Source organism: Myiozetetes cayanensis, unplaced genomic scaffold (assembly GCF_022539395.1).
Source record: "Myiozetetes cayanensis isolate MyiCay16 unplaced genomic scaffold, myiCay2020 scf5-8, whole genome shotgun sequence".
NCBI lineage: Eukaryota > Metazoa > Chordata > Aves > Passeriformes > Tyrannidae > Myiozetetes > Myiozetetes cayanensis.
Window position 1 is genome coordinate 46797887 of NW_026087742.1, and position 18637 is coordinate 46816523.

The 18637-nt window shown below is 39.2% G+C and overlaps 1 protein-coding gene across 6 annotated transcripts in view; it reads left to right on the forward strand.

Moving 5' to 3' along the window:
- The window catches only part of MTUS2 (microtubule associated scaffold protein 2), a 283058-nt gene that overhangs the window by 60815 nt on the left and 203606 nt on the right, over positions 1-18637 (forward strand). The window contains exon 2 of one of the 6 annotated variants that reach the window (XM_050331269.1): positions 982-1042. The exons of the other annotated variants lie outside the window; for them this stretch is intronic. The gene's annotated coding sequence lies outside the window, so the exon portion shown is untranslated. The remainder of the gene's footprint in view (positions 1-981; positions 1043-18637) is intronic. 6 annotated transcript variants of the gene reach the window in all.

The window sequence follows — 18637 nt, forward strand, 5'->3', positions numbered from 1 at the left end:
TCCATTGAATACCTGTAACCAAATTATATAGTAACTCTGATTTATAAATGCCTTATTTTCTGGATGGGGAAAGATCAGTCTAATCCCATTACATATTTCTCATTTTCACAGCCAAAATCTCATTCTTCTGGGGTATCAGTCAAGTGTGTGCCTTCTCTCACCCATGTCTTGAGCATGAATAGTTAGTTATCTAGGAAGGTTCAGGAACAGCATGTAGTAAAGAAATCAACGTCGAATAATAAGACAAAGTAAAGAGAGAGAAAATTTTACCTGCATACTAAAATGTAACTTCTATTTTTTAAGTTTTCAGAACACCCTTTTGAAGAAGTAGTACAATGCTTGTACTCTAAACAAATGAGTAAAGAAGAGTGTACACAACACACAGCATTGTAAGGGGTTAGTTTATTTACTGTGCTTTCAGAATATTTTATGAGTATTTAACATTGATTTTTCTCTCTCCTGGGAGAGGTTATACAATAATTTACATAGCCACTGGAATTTTCGAAATATGTGTAATTCTCTCATCAAAACAATTCTGAGAAGTTAGAAAGTGTTATTTACCTACACTCTGCCCAGCACACACCTGTTAAGCTGTCAACAGGTCACTGTCCCAAAAACTGCATCCATTTGTGATTCAGAGTCACTAAGCCTATGAGCCGAAAATTTCATTTTCTTTGACTTCTAAGACCTGAGACTTCATCTTACCACAGAAAGAGCTGCATCCACGCTTGAAAGCTGCTCACAGTGTGTACAGATCTCACAGCCCCTCACAGCCCAAAATCTTGTGCTAAACTGCAAGCTGCAACTCAGACAATAACATTAATAGAAAATCCTTGATAAGGTAGTTCAAACGTAGTCTAGTCTGGTGCTTGTCTGAAAAAAACTGAGCTGACATTTTAATAGATATTCTGTAAGTCAAAGAACTTCCCTATTAACCTAGAGCGAATTGTTATTTTTTTCCCATTTTGATATCTTTTCAAGGCTTCTGATGAACAGAGAGCAAGAGCTTTCCCCAAGGAGCATCTTCAGCAGAAACCAAATAGTAAGTAATATAGCAGGCATTTAAGGTACATCTTTCAGACAGCTACTCGATTCCACATAGTCTAATAGATGCCTCCAGAAATTACACTCACTTAAAACTGGAAAGTGGCATATGATACCCAGTTTATGTATATCTCCATACTTTGTTTTTGGACTTGCACTGGTGGGGACAGAAATACATGTTCCAGCAAGGTTTCTGTGTCCTCCACTCTTGGTCAGATGTACAAATTAAAACAGAGATTGCAAAATAAAATATTTTCTAAATATCTGATCTAAGTGTTCTTATCTGCTGTCAGCCAGCCTGGTTTTAGATGCCTTCTATTAGTTTTTTCATAAGAAAAAGTAGTCATATTGAAACTGAAACTAGGTGTCTGTTGTAAACTGACTTCTGATCCCATACCTAACTTCCTAACAGGGAAGGCTCATCCTTCTGAAAATCATGTTCTGCATCTCAGCACTGAATGAGGGATTTCTGGGAATATTAGGGAAAGAGACTTGGGTAAACTTGTGAAAGTTCACGTATTTCATAGTCAGAAAGTCTCAGTTTGAGGTGTTTGTTCTACTTCTGAAAGAGCTGGACTAGACATCCCGTGTTTGCTTTGTCTTTGGGAAATAATAGTTCACCTGCAGATATGTGCAATAGACTCATCACCTGATGGAGAGGGGAAATGATTAATTAGATTTTTTTGAAACTTGATGGTGACTGACACTTTATGCAAATTATTTAGACCACTTGCATATTAATTAGAAAAAGTATATATTATCATATTTATTGTATTTTTGACAATGTGTGTTCTAAATAATGCAAAAAGGGTGATAACTTATCAAATTAGTTGTGTACTAGAAGTTGGCAAGGTCACTGGGGAAATTCAGAGTTATTGGTAGGTGTCAGAAGTGTTCAGGGTCTTAGGGGAAAGGGATGCCCTTGTTTATACAATATGCCAAAACTCGTAGCATGTAAAGACATAGTAGACATGAAGCCTATTCCCTGATAGGAGTAAGGGTTGTAGTTTATGGGGGCACATCTCACTTTTTCTGCCTGGCTGCTGGTTTTGAGCCATGATCAGACATGCAGTTTGGTAAAAAGATGATGCCTGGTACATCTGCAACTACACTACAGAAGTAGCATCCAGAAGTTCACTTTTAGGGTGGGTATAATACACGAGAGCTGTTTAATGTAGCTTGATGCAGCATGATCCTTGTGTCCTGCTTGGGATATACTCTAGATTGGTGATCAACTATGGGGTGGAAAACTGATGGTTTGTTGGGCCCGCAGACTGGTAGTTAATAGTTCACATTCTAATTGCAGACCATATATGAGTTGAATTCCTCAGGACTTTGTGTTGGGAAATATTCTGTTTAATACTTGTGTCAGTACCCTGGAGAAGGAGACACAATATCCTCTCCTTAACTCAGTGGATGACACAAAACTGAGGAGGACCTAGGGGATATGCTGGAGGGCAGGTGTGTCATTCAGAGGGTCCTGGACAGGCTGGAGGATTGGGTCAACCTCATGAAATGGAAACCTCATGAAATTAAATGAAGACAAATGCAAACTCTGGTAGTGGGGATGGACTAACCTCTGCATCAGGTCTACTGGGCAGTAAATTGGGTAAGGGCCAGCAGTGTGCCCTGCCAGCAAAGACGGGCAACAGCATCCCAGACACTATTATGAGGAGCAAAGCCAGTAGACAGATGGAAGAGATTATTTCCTCTACTCAGCACTTGTTAGGCTGCATCTAGTCACACTGGGTCCAGTTTTGGGCCTTCCATTAGAGCAAAGACATCAACAGATTTTTGATACTTGAGGGAGTTAATCAGATGCCCCTGGAGATGATGAGGGCTAGAGCATTTCCTATGTGAGGAGAGGCTGACGGAACAGAGTTTGTTCAGCTTGGAGCACAGGCAGCTTTGCAGGGGGACTTGACAGTGGCCCCCAGTACCTACAGGGTCATTGAGGGGATGGAGCTGGGCTTTTCATGGTGGTTCATGGCACCTGGACAAGGGACAGTGGGCATAAAATGAAGTAAGAGTGTTTCAGGCTGGATATAAGGAGGACACTGTTCCATGAGCACATTGAAACTTGTGCAGTCTACCTGTCCTTGGAGGTTTTCAGGACAAAACTCTGAGGAACCTGGTCCAGAATTCAGTGTTGATTCTGGACTAGAGACTACCTGAGATCCTCTCCAGCCTGAAAGGGTCAATAATTCTATGATAATGAGTCTTTAAATGAGCCAAAAAATGCTGAAGGTAGGATCCTTGCAGAAAAGGGAAGGAGGAAGTGAGTGGTTTTGTCTGCAAGGAAGCAAGACTTTTTTCACCTGCTATCTTTTTTTCTTTGTTGAAATTCAAATTCTGTGGAGGTTTTGCACATTTAGGAGATGATTGCTTTCCAGTTTTGATAATTACTTTATATACCAATTCTTCCAGTCATTAGACACAAATTGCAGTACTTTGCAAACAGAAGATCTGTTTCATTGTCTGACCTGACTAGTAATGAAGTATTTTGACAGTATCTGGGCTAATTCCCTGCTGTGTAAGCATATGTAGCATCTTTGAAGTGAATGGCACTACATGGAATTGTACTAATGGTAAGTTTGGCCCATTTTTAGTAAAATAAAACAAATAGGTTTTGTGCTTGTAAATTATTTAAATGTTCAGACAAGGAGTTGCTGATGAGCAATTATAAGAAAATCTTTCCTCTGACACAAGAAATGTCAGATTTTTCCAAGAAAGCCAAATGATTCTTCTCCCAGATCTTCAAAGCTAAAATGTTGAACTGGAAGTCCATCTATTAAATAGGTACAACACTCAAGTTGATGCATGATCTTATATCAACTCCAGTGCTGTTAAAACACAAAAGTTATGCATCTCATCTGAGCACAGACTTTGGGATAGTTGAGGCAAAGTGTGATGCATTGCCATGTCTTGGAAAGCCTGTCTTAGGTTAAATCCTCTGTGGATGTGGCTCCTGCTCTCTGTTCACTATATGGAGAAAGATAAGATGATTAGCTTGGACTATATACATAAGTTTCAGGTGGCTAAAATTAGCTGAGATAAGTCCTACCCACAACTACTACATTTATAAATTTATCTTCAGCTTCTCTTTTTTCTCTTTTGTTTTTAATGTCATGTCTCTCCACTCACCCACTGTCTTCTGCAGTTTTTCTCTAAATCCATTTTATGTGTTATTTCCTTCAATTTACCCATGATCTCTGATGCTGGAATGGCAAATGGGATTCTGTGATACTTCTCCTCCACTCTATTTGCTGACACACTGATTTTCTTAGAGCAGTTAAGTACTGAAAAAAATCTTTAGGGCTATATACGAGGCAGAAGCAATAACATAAAAGCATCTTACTAAGTTATAAAGAAAGAACCAATTGCAAGAGCTGCATGTGATGTGGTGAAAGGGAAACCTCTGGCTTCTAGTTGAGGACAAATCATAGCATGATTCTCTCACATCCTATTACACACCTGCCCATCAGAGGTAGTCACAGCCCAACAAGCTGCAAGAAGACAGAGCAAGATCTGCAGAAAATAGTGTGAATATTCCAACAAATAGCAGGGGTTCCTTGTTCCCAGAAATGCCACTGTTTTCTTGGATGACTCAGGCCCTAGGGAACATTCCTGGGAGCTCCCAGGGACACCATTAGGAGGTTCAGCAGCAACATCTCTTCCTTAGACCAACCAACTACCCCTTCTCATTTCTTTGTGGCTTGTGCAAGAGGGATGTATCTGGCTAAGTCTGGTGTTAGGGAGACCACAGGAAGAGAGAGGGTCTCTGCCCCCTTTCAGATGGAGGAGATTTTGGCATCATATATAACCTCCCACTGGGCTGTGGCTCACTCTAGGAGTGTGTCCTCACCATGGCCTTCAGTGAGGGCTGCTCAGCTCCTCATGGAGGAGCTTTTGAACCCCCATAAATGACACGTCTGGACTGAGCTGAAATGGAACCCAGGGCTGCCGCTGTCCGAGTGTGAAGGAAAACCCACAAACTCAGCAGTATTTTTCATCAACAGATCCATTGCCAGTGTCAAAAGATGTTATGAACCAATGGCCAAGTATTGCACACACGTAACGTAGTAGGACCCAAGCTTCAAGGCCAGAAATATTTAAGTATAAAGATAACTGATGTTCACAGAGATACCTTAAAATTTTTTCTCCTGGTGCATGTAATGTGATTTTTCCATCTGTTTGCCACATAGCTGAGGAATGCAAAAACTAGAGTATGGTAAGATTATAATCAGATTCATTTATTTTTCAATTACTGCTGGGTATATTTTATTTCTGAGTCTGGGACTAGATCCAGAATTTTTAGCCTGATTGTGGATAATACAGATTACAATTTTTTCCTCAAAATGTGGGACTGCTTATTTTTCCTATGTTTGACATTATATAATCGCAGTTTTTGTAATTATAGGTATTCATTTTTTGTGATGAAATGTGGCTAGTGTAACAACATTCTTTAAATAACTGTCTCCGTTTAGGTGAGAAAGAAACATTTGGCAGTATCCCATTCTGCCATTTAATTGAGTCATGTGAAATATTTGAGCTGGGAGAAAAATAAAAGTTCTTAAGCCCCAGAACATATGAACTAGACATATGTCATCATGGCTCAATTCTGGTATTAGTGCAAATGATTTTGATGCTGTATTAGTGGTGCTGTAGTAAAATAGGAGGAAATCCAGGGAGGAATAAATTAGCACTGTGAGGGAGGCATTATAACGCAAGCAAGAACATCAGCTACCTGCCAGTCATCTCAGTGAATGTGTCTGAGATCCCACCATGGCAGACCAGTGGTAGGAGCTAGGAGATGTATGTGCTGGTGAATTTCTCTTTCCACAAAGGTACATTAACAGAGATCTCTTGAACTGAAACAAAAACCTTTCCTGTTTTCCAAAGTGTTTTTCAAAGTTGTGATAGAGAAGAGACACAATTGCTGGTTTTGGATTTCCTTGTTGGGAAGAGTTCTTTTATGAACCAGAATTGGGTTTTTATCTGTGCATAGGTACGGATGCATATGAACCGCAGTGTAAACAAGCTGTCAGATTTCACTCCATTTAGTACCTGCAGTTCACTCCTTATTTCTTTGGACCTTGAACACCTGAGAAGGTGGGTTATAGAGGCCTGCCTTCCTGTAGCATGTGTTCTGTTTGTAAATCTTAAATATGCTTTTTCACCCCTATGTAAAATGATAAATTGGATATAGGAAGGCCAGTCAGCAGCATTATGTTAAGCAGTGAAGCATCCTAAGAGAGCCTAAATGAACTCTATCTCTGGTATGCTCTTCTGTGTGCTTTCTTCAAGGATAATGATCTTTTACTCCAGAAAACATTAAATTATTCACCTCACTGATGCAATTTCCTGTGATATATGTAGGATACACATTTTGACTTTTAGATAATTCTGTGAAAGATTATCTGCAAATAGTCTAAGAAGCATCAAGTAAAGGAGACCCTCTGAAAATGTGGTATGAAACATCTAGAATAAACTGACAGGGGGAGCTGGAATGTGGGTGCTTGGATAGCATAGGATTCTGCTTCTGCTAAGTGCTAAGTGCTTTCTAGTGATACTAGGAAGTACTTTGTGGTGTCCTTTATCTGCATATGCTTGCTACATATTGTTTTGTCTTACCCTGGAATAAGGCCTCAGGCCCAGTGCTGGAGGGAATGCCCTAAAAGGCTCAATACCTCCCAGCTTAAGCAGGTACATCAGTGCTGTATTACACCAGGCAGAAATGAGAAAGGCTACTTTGTCTGGAGAGGAGATGTTGGTTTTGGACCTCCTGATGGTGCTCTGGGGAGATGCCAGTAAAGTTCCCTAGAGCCTGACTCAGTCAAGAAAACATTTCTGGTAAAAAGAACCCCCTGCTATTTGTTGAAATATTCCCACTGTATTCCCATTGCCTCTGCACTTGGTTGAGTACTTCTGTCAGACAGTCTTACACAGCCACAGCTCCATCCTGCTCTTTATACCAACACATTTTCTCTTTTCTAGTAAAACCTGATAGTCAGTTCATCCCCATAGGAGGTCTCACCACTGGACTCTACATTGCTTCTCTGATATTGATGGGGTTGTCTTATCAATGGCAAGAAGTTTAGGGCAGGGGCAAGATGTGATCTCTGTTCTTCACAGTGCAGTGCAGAATTCACATGGACATAACAAATGTTTTATGATAACAATTTCCCTTCCCTTCCTTCAACATATTAACCTGTTTTTCTTTTACCAGCTTAACTTCATTTTGTTATTCGTTGCCTATTAGCACTGCTTCTAGAAAGGACTGACAAAACCATTACTGAAATTTTTTGTCTCAAGTTAGAGATGGTATTCAAAGCACCTGCTGTTTTGTTGAAGTGCACAGTTCAGTAGATTTTCTAGCCCCATATTGATTTTGGTTCGTATGTTAGGGACAGCAGCATGTGACAGCATAAGTGTCACTACTTGTACCAAGTGAAATCATCAGTGTGGCATCAAAAATGAAAACCAGTTGAGAAAACAGGTAGCTTTGCTCCTGGATTTGATATCGCGGAGATTTCTTGCTTTGTGTCATAGCATTTGTGGAAATTTGGTTGGGATGGCTCATTCAGTGCAGGATCACCTAAGTGTCTGTGCTCCCTGCTTCCTGGCGCTGCCAACTTTTGAAGTGTGGTACACAGGCAGTTTGGCTAGGACAAGTATGATAAAAGAAATTAAAGTGCTGCCATTGCACCTCGCTAGTGAGGTGTAATTAGCCAGTTGGGAGTCATGGGTCTGGAGAAAATTTCTGTCTGTTCTTACAGGAGAAGCAATATGTCATCCTGAGGAATTTCATTCTTCTGTTATTCTGTGAAGATTGTGCCTATGATGTCTAATCAGCAGTGGGCATTGTGGAGGGACAGAGCATGGTCAGAGCAGATTAAATCTTCATGGTTTCCAGCAGCTATAATAGCTTTTTTAGCTGCTAATATCTTGAGTGAAATGTGATTTTCTTTCTTTTTTTTTTAATAGAACACTCATCAATTGACCATATTTTAACCCTAGAAGAACAAAAATAACATGCAAAACACCAGTCATCCTCTCACAAAACATAAGTGGCAGAGGACAAGAACACTAAGGAAAGTGTCACAGTCCATTTTCCATGGTCTGATGCCTGAAATGCTTACCCTTTTACCATTATTATTTCCTAGAAAGATTCTGCCTGGAGGAGTCACCTCCAGGTGAAAAAATTTGGTTTCTGCAGTAAAGGGAGCCCAGCCTGTACTCAGGGCAGGACCAAAGCTGGGGGTTTTGGTCATGCAATGGAGTGCACAGCTTGTTGCACTCAGACCTTGTTTGGGGAGGGTGTCCAGTCTGCCAGATGCCCTACTTCCAAGGAAGGCCCTGTGACTTTCCTAAGCTGAGCCCTTGGATGCTGCTGGCTTTAAACTGCCTGGTGCACGGCTTAGCATTGCAAGAACTGAATCATTCTGAATTTGCTGTTCAGGTGGTTTTCCTTCTGGAGGCTCACTCAGCAGAGAGAAGGAAAATTGGCTAATCAGTTTTACTTTTGTTTACTGCCACCCTCTCAAGTGGTATTTGACCTCTCTAAGTTGTCAATTATAAACATTGAGGGACTACATTTATTTGTTTAGAGAAAGCCTTGACTCAAGTCTAATTAAAATTGTATAAACATTTGTATTGTTCTTATGGAGTGTAAATTTAGATACAATTTTTTTGAGAATATCTTCTAACCAAAGCATCTGTCAGTGTTTGAAGTTATAAAGCTATGCTCATATAGGTAAATAAATATATGTTATTTACCTGTCACTTGTGATACTCAATAGATGATACAAATAAAGTAGAATAAAAAGGAAAATAAATTGATGGAAAATGGAGAAGGTAGGTTGTCAGGTATATTACTGGTGAACAGAGAAAACTGGAAGGCAGACTGAGAAGTGATGATATGCTGTTTGTTTTTTTCTGGACAGTCATTATTTCTGCAGGGAACATCTGCACTGCAAGGATACTTTGCAGCAGCTCACCAGCAAAGGTGAATAACCCCAAATTGCTTCATCTTCAATGCATATTATACCTCATCCACATTTCAATTGATTCTGCTCCTTCTGTTTTCGAATTTAAATACAATTCTGGGGTCACTGGCTAAAGTCCCATCTCGTCTGTTGACAGAACGTGCCATAAAGTCAATGGGATGCTTGTACCTGAAGTGGCCAGGACATGCAAATCTGCTTGATGCAGCCTTGGCCCCACATACGGCATTTGGTGTGCTGGTGCCACAAGCTCTACGTATCAAGAGGTAATAAACACAGAACATAGCTATGTATATGAGGAAGGTAACCTTATTCAAAAAGGATCACTGCTAGCAGTTAGGAATGGCACCACTGAACACCAGCCTTTTCCCTTTTGAATGGTAAGAGCTCAGTGGATAGAGGCTATTCCAGAGCAGCTGCCTTCAACGACAGAGAATGGCTGCAGAGAATTATTAACTTGTATAAAAACTGGTGCTTTACCACTGCATAAATGTTGCCTCGGTGGGTTACTTGTATGACAGTGTAAAAAAAGTACCAGGGGCCATTTCCTTGAGCCAAATTCTTGGGAGCTGATGGTCCCTCAACCACAGACAGCAGTACTGGTGCTGCCAGTAATGAACCGGTGAGGAAGAGTCACTGAGGGAGCAGGCCAAAATGGAAGTAAAACAGAAGTTAATCTGCATAGTCAAGGTTGAAGATTCAAAACATGGCATCTCTTTCCATTAATTAAAAATATGTGGAATATTTTACATGCGTATCAGAGGCAATCACCCTTAACTGTGCCTTCTGTTCCCTGTAGGAGAAATAACCAATTTTGGAGACACATTCATATATATATGACTGGTTTTATTTAGGATAAGTCCTGCTTTTACGAAATTACTGTTTTAAACGTTGTGGAAAGAGGGAGTTTAGCCAACAACCTTGTGCATATTTACCTGCATTGTAAATGTCTGAGTTCAGATGAATCCAGCCCTGAAATATCTGTTCATTGTGATTTGTGACACCTAGCTTGGGAGTTCCTGAAAAGCTTCCCAGATCTGACTTCCACCCCTGTACACCTCAATATCTGTGGAAAATTCATCCCACTCTCTTTAGATGTTTACTTCTGGAGGTGCAAAGGGCTTGGCGTTCTGAGCACATTAAAGGTTTTCTTGCCACCATGGAACGTTATGTAAGATATTACTTTTATTTGCTGTGTGAATTGATCTTTGTATGAAGGGTTACACTGGTACAAATTGAGAGTTGCTGGTGTCAATTACATTTTGTCTGGATTTTCACTGTCTTAATGGAGATAACAATCAGGCCCCTTGGCTTCTAATCAAGTTTGATATTACCCTGGCGAGTTGTTATAATCCCTTAAATGGCACCATGTGGTAAGAAATCAATTGTGTTATGAAAATTACTCAGCTTTTCAGTTGTGCTAGTGTAGTCTGGTCTAATTACCTAATGTTACCTGCTAAATAAAGAAAATATTCAGAATTCTCTACTGCACCATGTCTCCAGTAGACATCCATATTTGTAATTCTCAGTGTATAAAAGAATGACAAATATTTTTGGTCAAGGAAATTTTAAATATGAAACTCAGAATAACTAGTCATTAGTAAGTACACTGTCTAAACAAATACCTTGTAGTTAAATTAAATTATCATATATAGTCTTTGATTGCAAACATCTAAATAGCATTAGATAAGGACAGAAGTAAAATAAGCAGTGAAATAACCAAGATAATTTATACAGCTGATGTAAAAGCTATGCTTGCTTTATTGTACTCCTGTCTCTTACCACTGCCTTTTCCTTTTGTCTTTGCATTGCTTTACGTTAGGACTTCAGCTTTTGAGAACATTATTGGCATAATGAGTCTTTTGGGATATAAGAACATAGAAATAATAAGCACATACTAAATAGCTGCTGTCATGCTGCTTAGAGGCAAGTTGAACTCCCCTCCATAAGGTGTTTCTTGAAAGTTATATAAAAAGTGCAAAGGTATGGTTAAAGTATTTCCTGTATATTTATGTGTATCTACACACACAGATATATTTAGGACTTATGAACTTCTATCAACTTTAATTACTTAAGAGGGCTATTGCACACTTAGGGAGAGGTCTTAATATTCTGGGAAAATGTTCAGAAATTTGGCTTTTGAAGATGAAGTTTCACTTTTGCTTTTGATTGTATTCTTCAGGACAACTCAAAACAATTACTAAAGTCTAAAATTAATCTTTTCAAAAGTTTAGTAAAACTAAAGAAGAAAATTAAGAATTGAGAAATATTTCTATCTTCTCTCTGACTGTTCCCAGAGGGCAGGACCAAGCTCAGAGTTTTTGAGTTCAGTACCTGGAAATAGTCCAGTTCATGAAATGAGATATTTGAAAAATTGCTGTTAATCAATTTATGAACTTTAAAATGAACTTCCATGATATACCTGAATAAGGATATTTGAAGCATAATTGGTGAGAAGGAAATTATTGAAATAATTTTTTTTTCATCTTTTCACCTGTAAATATATACACAGTCTGGTTTTACTTTCCTATGAGTACACAGGTAGCTTGAAAAAAATTCTGTTTTCCTGTCTGCTATACTCTGTGCACAAATGCTTGGGTTACAGTTCACTCAGGTGTTTGCTTGGTCATCCTCTGGCCAAGGTGAGCAGATATATTTTTGTCTATTTTCCAAAGAAATACCACTATGAATCACTGAACATTTGCTTTGTACTTGGAGTACTCTCCACTGCAGAGAAATGCCTTGCAGCGCTGTCACTGGAATTGCTTGTGCAAGCCATGGAAGGTAACTGTGGCATTTAGAGACACCATGAAGTGAAAAAATTGCAACATCTTGGTTTCTAGAAAGCCACGTTACCTGGCAAATGACCTGCCACACTTTTCACTCTGCTGATGTGTCACAACACACCACCATCCTGCAACACTGAACTGCAGTAATGTGTGCAGATTGACTGTGCCGTACAGGATGTAAGGTATGCTTTCCAGGACATGTGGTGTGGCTGAGAACAAGGTGAGCAACAGACATAAGCAAAAGCCAAAATTCTTTTGTGATTCTGTGTATAATAATAAAAAAGACATGATTTGTTGCACTGGGGGAATTCTAGTGTGCAGATCTGGATGTAAGTATTTTCCAAAGCAATCAGAAGAATTACTGGCATCACAGACTGTTTGCCCTTCTGGATAAATTCACGCTTCATGAAGTCTACCAAAATGCAACATCAAAACAGTGGTATTTCATGGCTTTGGGATAATATTTTAAGACTTCTTATATCCTCTAATGCCCAGTCTCTTCACAGAGCTAGACCTGATGGTGGAGTAATAGAATGAGTAGCAACTGATAACATTTGTCCCCAATATACTTCTTACACATTGATCAGTTTATTATCTACTTGTGGTATTTTTTTTTTGTTTCCTCCCTTTTTTTCCCCATTAGCAAAAATATGGCACTAACAGTACTCAGGATCATAAATTTATTATAATTGCTTTATTATGGTAGAAATTAAAAGAGCAGAACAGAGGGAAGGTGTTTCGTGTAAAGTGACAGTTGATTTTCCCGTAAAATACCCCTTTATCCCAATCTTCTCTGAATATCACACTTTATTTTCCAGAGAAAAAATTCTATGCTTGGGGCACATTTCATTAAATCTTTGCAAACCACTTATGCCCAGAATACGTTCTGCTTAGCATAATCACATTAATTCCAGTTTTCACAGACATATGTGTTCCACCCTTCACATCTCTTAATCGCTAATCCCACCTCCATGAAGAGCTTTTCGGGAGAAGCATGCCATAAAAAATGAAATTAAGTTGTTGTGGAACTAGTTTCTGAATGTCACGTGGAAGCAGTGGCATAAGCAAGCTGGGACTGCTAAAAGTGAGAGATAATACTAAGGAGGCACTGTGGAAGTCTAGTCTGAAAGAGGCCTTCAGTACTGAGTGTTTCAGTGACAGCTAGCTCCTCTCGTTTCTTAGATTACTAGCCCCAGGTAAAGGATTAATAAAATATTAACTTGACAATAGCCACTTCTCCTGGATGCAATTGCTCATTATCTGAAAAAAACAATCTGAAGGACATCATATAAAAGAAACTGTCATTATTAAAATTGTCTCCCTGAAATGATTTGCACATGGAAGAATCATCCAAGGATCACTTCATCTTGACTATGTGCCATGCTGTGTATCAAATTTGCATCAGATTTATGCTGCAAGCAGCCATCCTTCAGGAGCATCTGACTGGTAAAAGCTATTTCTAGCCAACAGCCAATGCAGTTGTGTAAATCATCCCAATTCATGGGTGTAATTCTTCAATCCATCAGCAGAAGGGGAGTAAAAGTTCTCAGCGTATTGGTTGTAGCACACCTCTCTAACCTGGGATATTTTCCCTTGTGTGATGGTGACATTTGAAGTTGTATGGGCCAAATTGTTTATCTGTGCGGAGTAAGATTCTGCCAACAGTGCATTCAAAAACACATTACTCCATAAATAAATATAATTGAACTGCCTGAAAAATGAGATTCAGACTGAAAAAAAGTTACAGTATGGCCTTGACACAGTTGAACCTCAGTTACAAGAAATGGATATAAGGTACAAGAAAAGATGGCCTTCTCCTTTCTGGTCTCTGAAAACTTCTGATAGATTACAGTTCATGGCTGATGTTTCCAGGAAAAGCTGATGCCGGTTGTCATTGCTTGCTCATATAAACTGCGGCAACAGATTTCATATGGAAGTGCAGTGAATTGTTAAAGGTCTTCTATTTTATATACAAGTTTAATTATTGTAATTCTCTTCATGCAATTTTTCACTTTCTACTTTAATAATAATTACATAGGTAAGTAGTAGTAAGATAATACAATAGTAAAGGATTATAACATGAAATAGGAATTTAAAAAAGCCAAGTTTCTTTGTCAGCAACACAGAAATAAAAAGACATTAAAAAAAAATCTTGGTCTGAGAGGGAGAACCAATTTCTCAGGCACTAAAGCTGTCATTTAAATTGTGTTTAAGACAGGAATTTTCACAGAGATTATGATAAAGCTTTTAAAGGTGCCCAAACCAGTACTCTCAGTCTTCAAAGAAGTGAGTCCTACTTGTCTGGTGTTGATATCTTCTCTTTCCAACTTCTGTATGCACAGTTTCCAAAGATTGGTGACCTCACAAAAGAGTCTTGGGTGAACCATCTAGGTTAATAGAGCTAATATCTGATGGTTTTGTTCTGGACCTTCTACTGGCACTACCAGTGTACCTGAATGTGAGCCAAGTGACCAACATCTGCCACACGTCATTTACTCATTTGTCTTATTTGCCTGGTGCACATACCTTTCTGAAATTGTGTCTTTTGCTCCATGATCTCTGTTTTCTCTCTTCCTGGAGCTAACCTGATTTTGTGTCCTAGAAGCCTTTGATCCAGTCTTTCCTGAACTTGACCAGTGCCCATAATGTAGAAAGCAGAACATTGTGAGCTCCTAATCACTTCAAGCACTGTGGTGACATAACCCCCCTCCAGCTCTCTTGTAGGCTCCCTTTAGGTACTGGAAAGCTGATCCTTCTCTTCTCCACATTGAACAATCCCAGCTCTCTCGGCTATCTCGTCATCTTCGTTGAGAAACTAATGGAGAAATCTGTGCCAAGAACCTCTAGAGATTTTACCCCAGGTACACTGGGCTGAATTTGTTTGCACAGGGCCAGCTCAGCACAGGTATGTCCAAACCCTGATTTCCCAAACAATGTAAGCACTGGGCAGAGATGAGAGAGTTTAGTACTGTGTATTAACAGCTTCTGAGTAGGATTTCTCATTTGTTTCAAGTGGGGCTAAAAGCAGACTGTACAGTCTTATGCCAAAATTGGGAATCCTTACATTTTGAGGAGTGTCCAGCTGCTATTCGGGTTTTGAAACAGTTTTAAAATTCTATGTTTGTTGCATAGAAGGAATTAGGCTTTGATATAATACTGTGTAGCTATGCCTTGTTTCAAATATAAGGAGCAAAAAATATGAAGAGATGAACAGAAATTTCATTATCATTTACCCAGTACAGGTCTGAGAAGATAATTTTTTGCATAACTGCTTTGTCCAACTTTACTCTGAACTGGTACATAGTGATGTCCTTCTTACCTGCATCACTCGTGGGTATAAAAGATTCTCAGATGTGCTGTGAGCTGTTATCAGAGGGAAGTTAATAGGCCTTTTTTAATGCAAAGCTTTTTCTGGAGAGGCCTTTATAGGTTCAGTGGGGGACCACCCAGACATGAGGAGTCCTCCAAAACACACTAACCTCTTTCTTGTCTAAAGGATATTTGTATGCGAGGGACAGATGATGCATCTCCCTGGCTCTTGGCAGATGTTCTCAGGTGACAGCATGCAACATTAATCACCCTGATGCATCCACTGAGCTGTCATGAAGGTTTTACACATCCTAGAGCACTGTGAAATCCCTTCCCCAGGGCTTCCAGTCCTTCTCACATTCCTGGGACAGCAGACACTCTGTGTGTTGGAGACTGTGAGCTGAAGACAGAGAAATTCAGCAACAGAAGTTACTGACCAGCTTAGTCATTCAAGATCACAAACAACCCTACCTTTCTCACATATGCCGTCATCTTCCTCAAAAGAGAAGACTCCAGTCAGAAAGATGAGTAAAAAGGGATGCATGGCTCCTACCTTTTCATCTCAAGGAGCCTAGAAGCAGAGAGGCAGGACCAATTGTAGGCTATCATGTCTAATTAGAAAGCTGCATCAAATGCGCCTCAAAACTGGAGAAGATAGGACAATAAGAGTTGCTTCTTTTATTACTTTGTTCTTTTGTGTCTGGGCTGCCAGTGTTGATCAAAGTAATTTTTGTATCCCCCTCTTGGGAGATTTTCCCAGAGCATTGAGTTTGATAATTTACAGGAGAACATTTTCAGCAATAACTGTAACTGACATCTGAAAGTGGTTTATACTAATTTAAAAGCTTGGGCAATATAAAAGCTAGGCAAGGTTTGCAGGAGAGGTAATATTGCATATTATAACAGCTGATATAGCTGAAAAGGTACAGACACATTTCCAAACACCCATACCCATCTCAGGATTGCTGCAATGACTATAGAGAAACAAAAATCCAGTGCCTCCCTTTCAATTGTGACATTTCTAAAATACCTCCCAGTGCTGCAAATCAATATAAGTTTAGAATAAGGGTGATTTATAGCCTTAGTACATGCTGGGAGACTGGAAACTCAATAACATTTTATCACCTACTAAGGAAGTTGTTTATTTAAATGATTACTTCACATGGCATATACCAGAAGATAAACAGTATATAAATGAGTAAACTGTGTGACTAAATGCTGTGTGACTAGACTCTTCTGTTCATTTTATGCCATTCATTGCTGAGTTTATTTCTCAATAAATATAGATACTATTGTTACATGTTCCAGGAAAAAAAAAAATCAGTCTTCAGCTAAAGGAATTAGGGTACCTTACAACAACCATGTTTTATCAGATTTTCATTGTGATAGTCTGTTGCAATTGAAATTGGTAAGTTCCTATTTTCAGAATGAAAAGCAATAATTCATGTGATAATTCTCCCAGCTAAAAACAAAACAAAAGCAAAAAACCAACAAAAACCACACAACCCTCAAACCCAAAGCAAACAAAACCAAACAAAACCCAAAACAAAATAAAAACTAAACCCAAACCAAACTAGAAAGCTTTATTTTAGAAATGCATAATTAGACATGATGGGAAGATACCTTTTTTCATGGCATCACATTTCCTTTCCTATTAGCATGATATTTATGGATATAAAGGAGGAAATTAGTTCCTCATCTGAAAAAATATATTTATCTGCTGCTCATAATCTTGGACTAACATTTTTTCCCACCACCCTGGGGATGATACTTCTTGAAAGTATCATTCAACATAAATTCCTGTCTGCAGCTGTTGTGCTATAAAAGGTGGTCTCCATTTCCCTCAGAGGTATGGTATCTCATTTTGAAAATTGATGCATAGCACTGGTCTCTTTTGGTCCTCTGACGGAAGGAGCAGTGAAGGACTGAAAGTGTCCTGTAGTCCTGACCTCACCAAACTGAGAATAGAGTTTCTGCCTACCCACTGTCATGAAAAATAGTGAGGGCTTATGTAGCCAAGACTGTGTTTTGCCTGATGGCCTACAAAGGCCTTCTTTAATGAGGGAAATTGTGCATGTGGAGCTGAAGATTTTTCTTCCCTTTGTCTTTCTCCCTGACACCATTTTCTCCTGACTTTTTGCTGCCTGCTGGGGAGGAACTGAGATTATTTTGATGGTTCCATAATAATTTATTTTTCTTTCTTCCATCTCCAAAACTGCTCTATTTCAGCCAGTGTCTCACCATTACCAACTTAGTATTCGACTAATTGCTTGGTCAGGCTTTGCAGGTCTTTTTCTGCAGTGGGGGAGATTAGCAAGATCCAACAGTGGCACAAACATCAGTTCTTGATGACTAGGCATGGCAGGGTGACCTATGTGTGTAGTCTCATTTTCTTCTGGGCTTCAGGTACAGTAAGCATTAAATCTGTTACTAGTGAGGCTGGCTGATAAAACCCATCACATCCTGGCTGGCATTCGTCATGCTTAATTGCAGTCACATATTGAGGTTCATGCTGGAAGTAGTTGCTTGCATTTCCACTCTGTCTTTGCAAAGACATTGGTATTTCTAGAGTGAGATTCACAACGTTTATTTTAGACTTTTACAGTGATTATTTCTTCCCAAAGCCTGTGACATAAGTGTAAATGCTAATCTTAAATGGCTAAAAGTCAAAAATTTAGATGTAGTGTCTACAGTGTAGGCATGGAAAGTTGGGTGAGATTGATCTCTCTGCTGATGTGTTTTACAATCATCTCCCCTCTTTAGGTAAAGTGGATAAATGTCCACTGTTCCAGCATCCACTATCTCTAGTAATGGAACTAAACTGGGAGAAGAAACACTTTGCCAGGGACTGCTCTGTGCTCCAGACCCTTATACCCACTGCTGTACACACATACACCATGGCTGAGCTGGAGCAAGAGATCCTACACCAGTTCAGGGTGGACTGGAAGTTTATCATTTTCACAGCCATTGTCCTCCAGCTCAGGACACTGGGACCCTCTTAGCCCATCATCAGTGTTGAAGACAGAGGCAAAGAAAGTATGAGGCGTCTCTGTCATGGGTCCCTGTTTGTAGGGTGACCATAATGTTGTTTGACAGTTTAGCTTTGGTCAAATATTATCTAAATATTTGCTGAGAACAATGCTGAGTGTATGGCAGGAGAACAATAACAGAGTCTGAATTAAAGCTTTTTAGTGAAATCAATTCTGATTTTACATTTAGTCTATTAAAGTTTCTGCATGTTGTAGAAAATGTTGCAAATTAGGCTAATGTGCAAAAATTTTTGTCTGGGGCAGTATATCTATAAAATACAGCAGAACTGTCATGACTTTTAAAAAACCCTAAAATGTAATCACTGTTTTCTAATGCGCTTCTTAATATTTTAGTGTTTCTCACATCTCTGTATCTTCAGAAAACAACTTCTTCCATTGAAGTGCTGACATTTTCCTTAAATAAGAAACTCCAAACACTAAACTTCATTTTCACAAAATA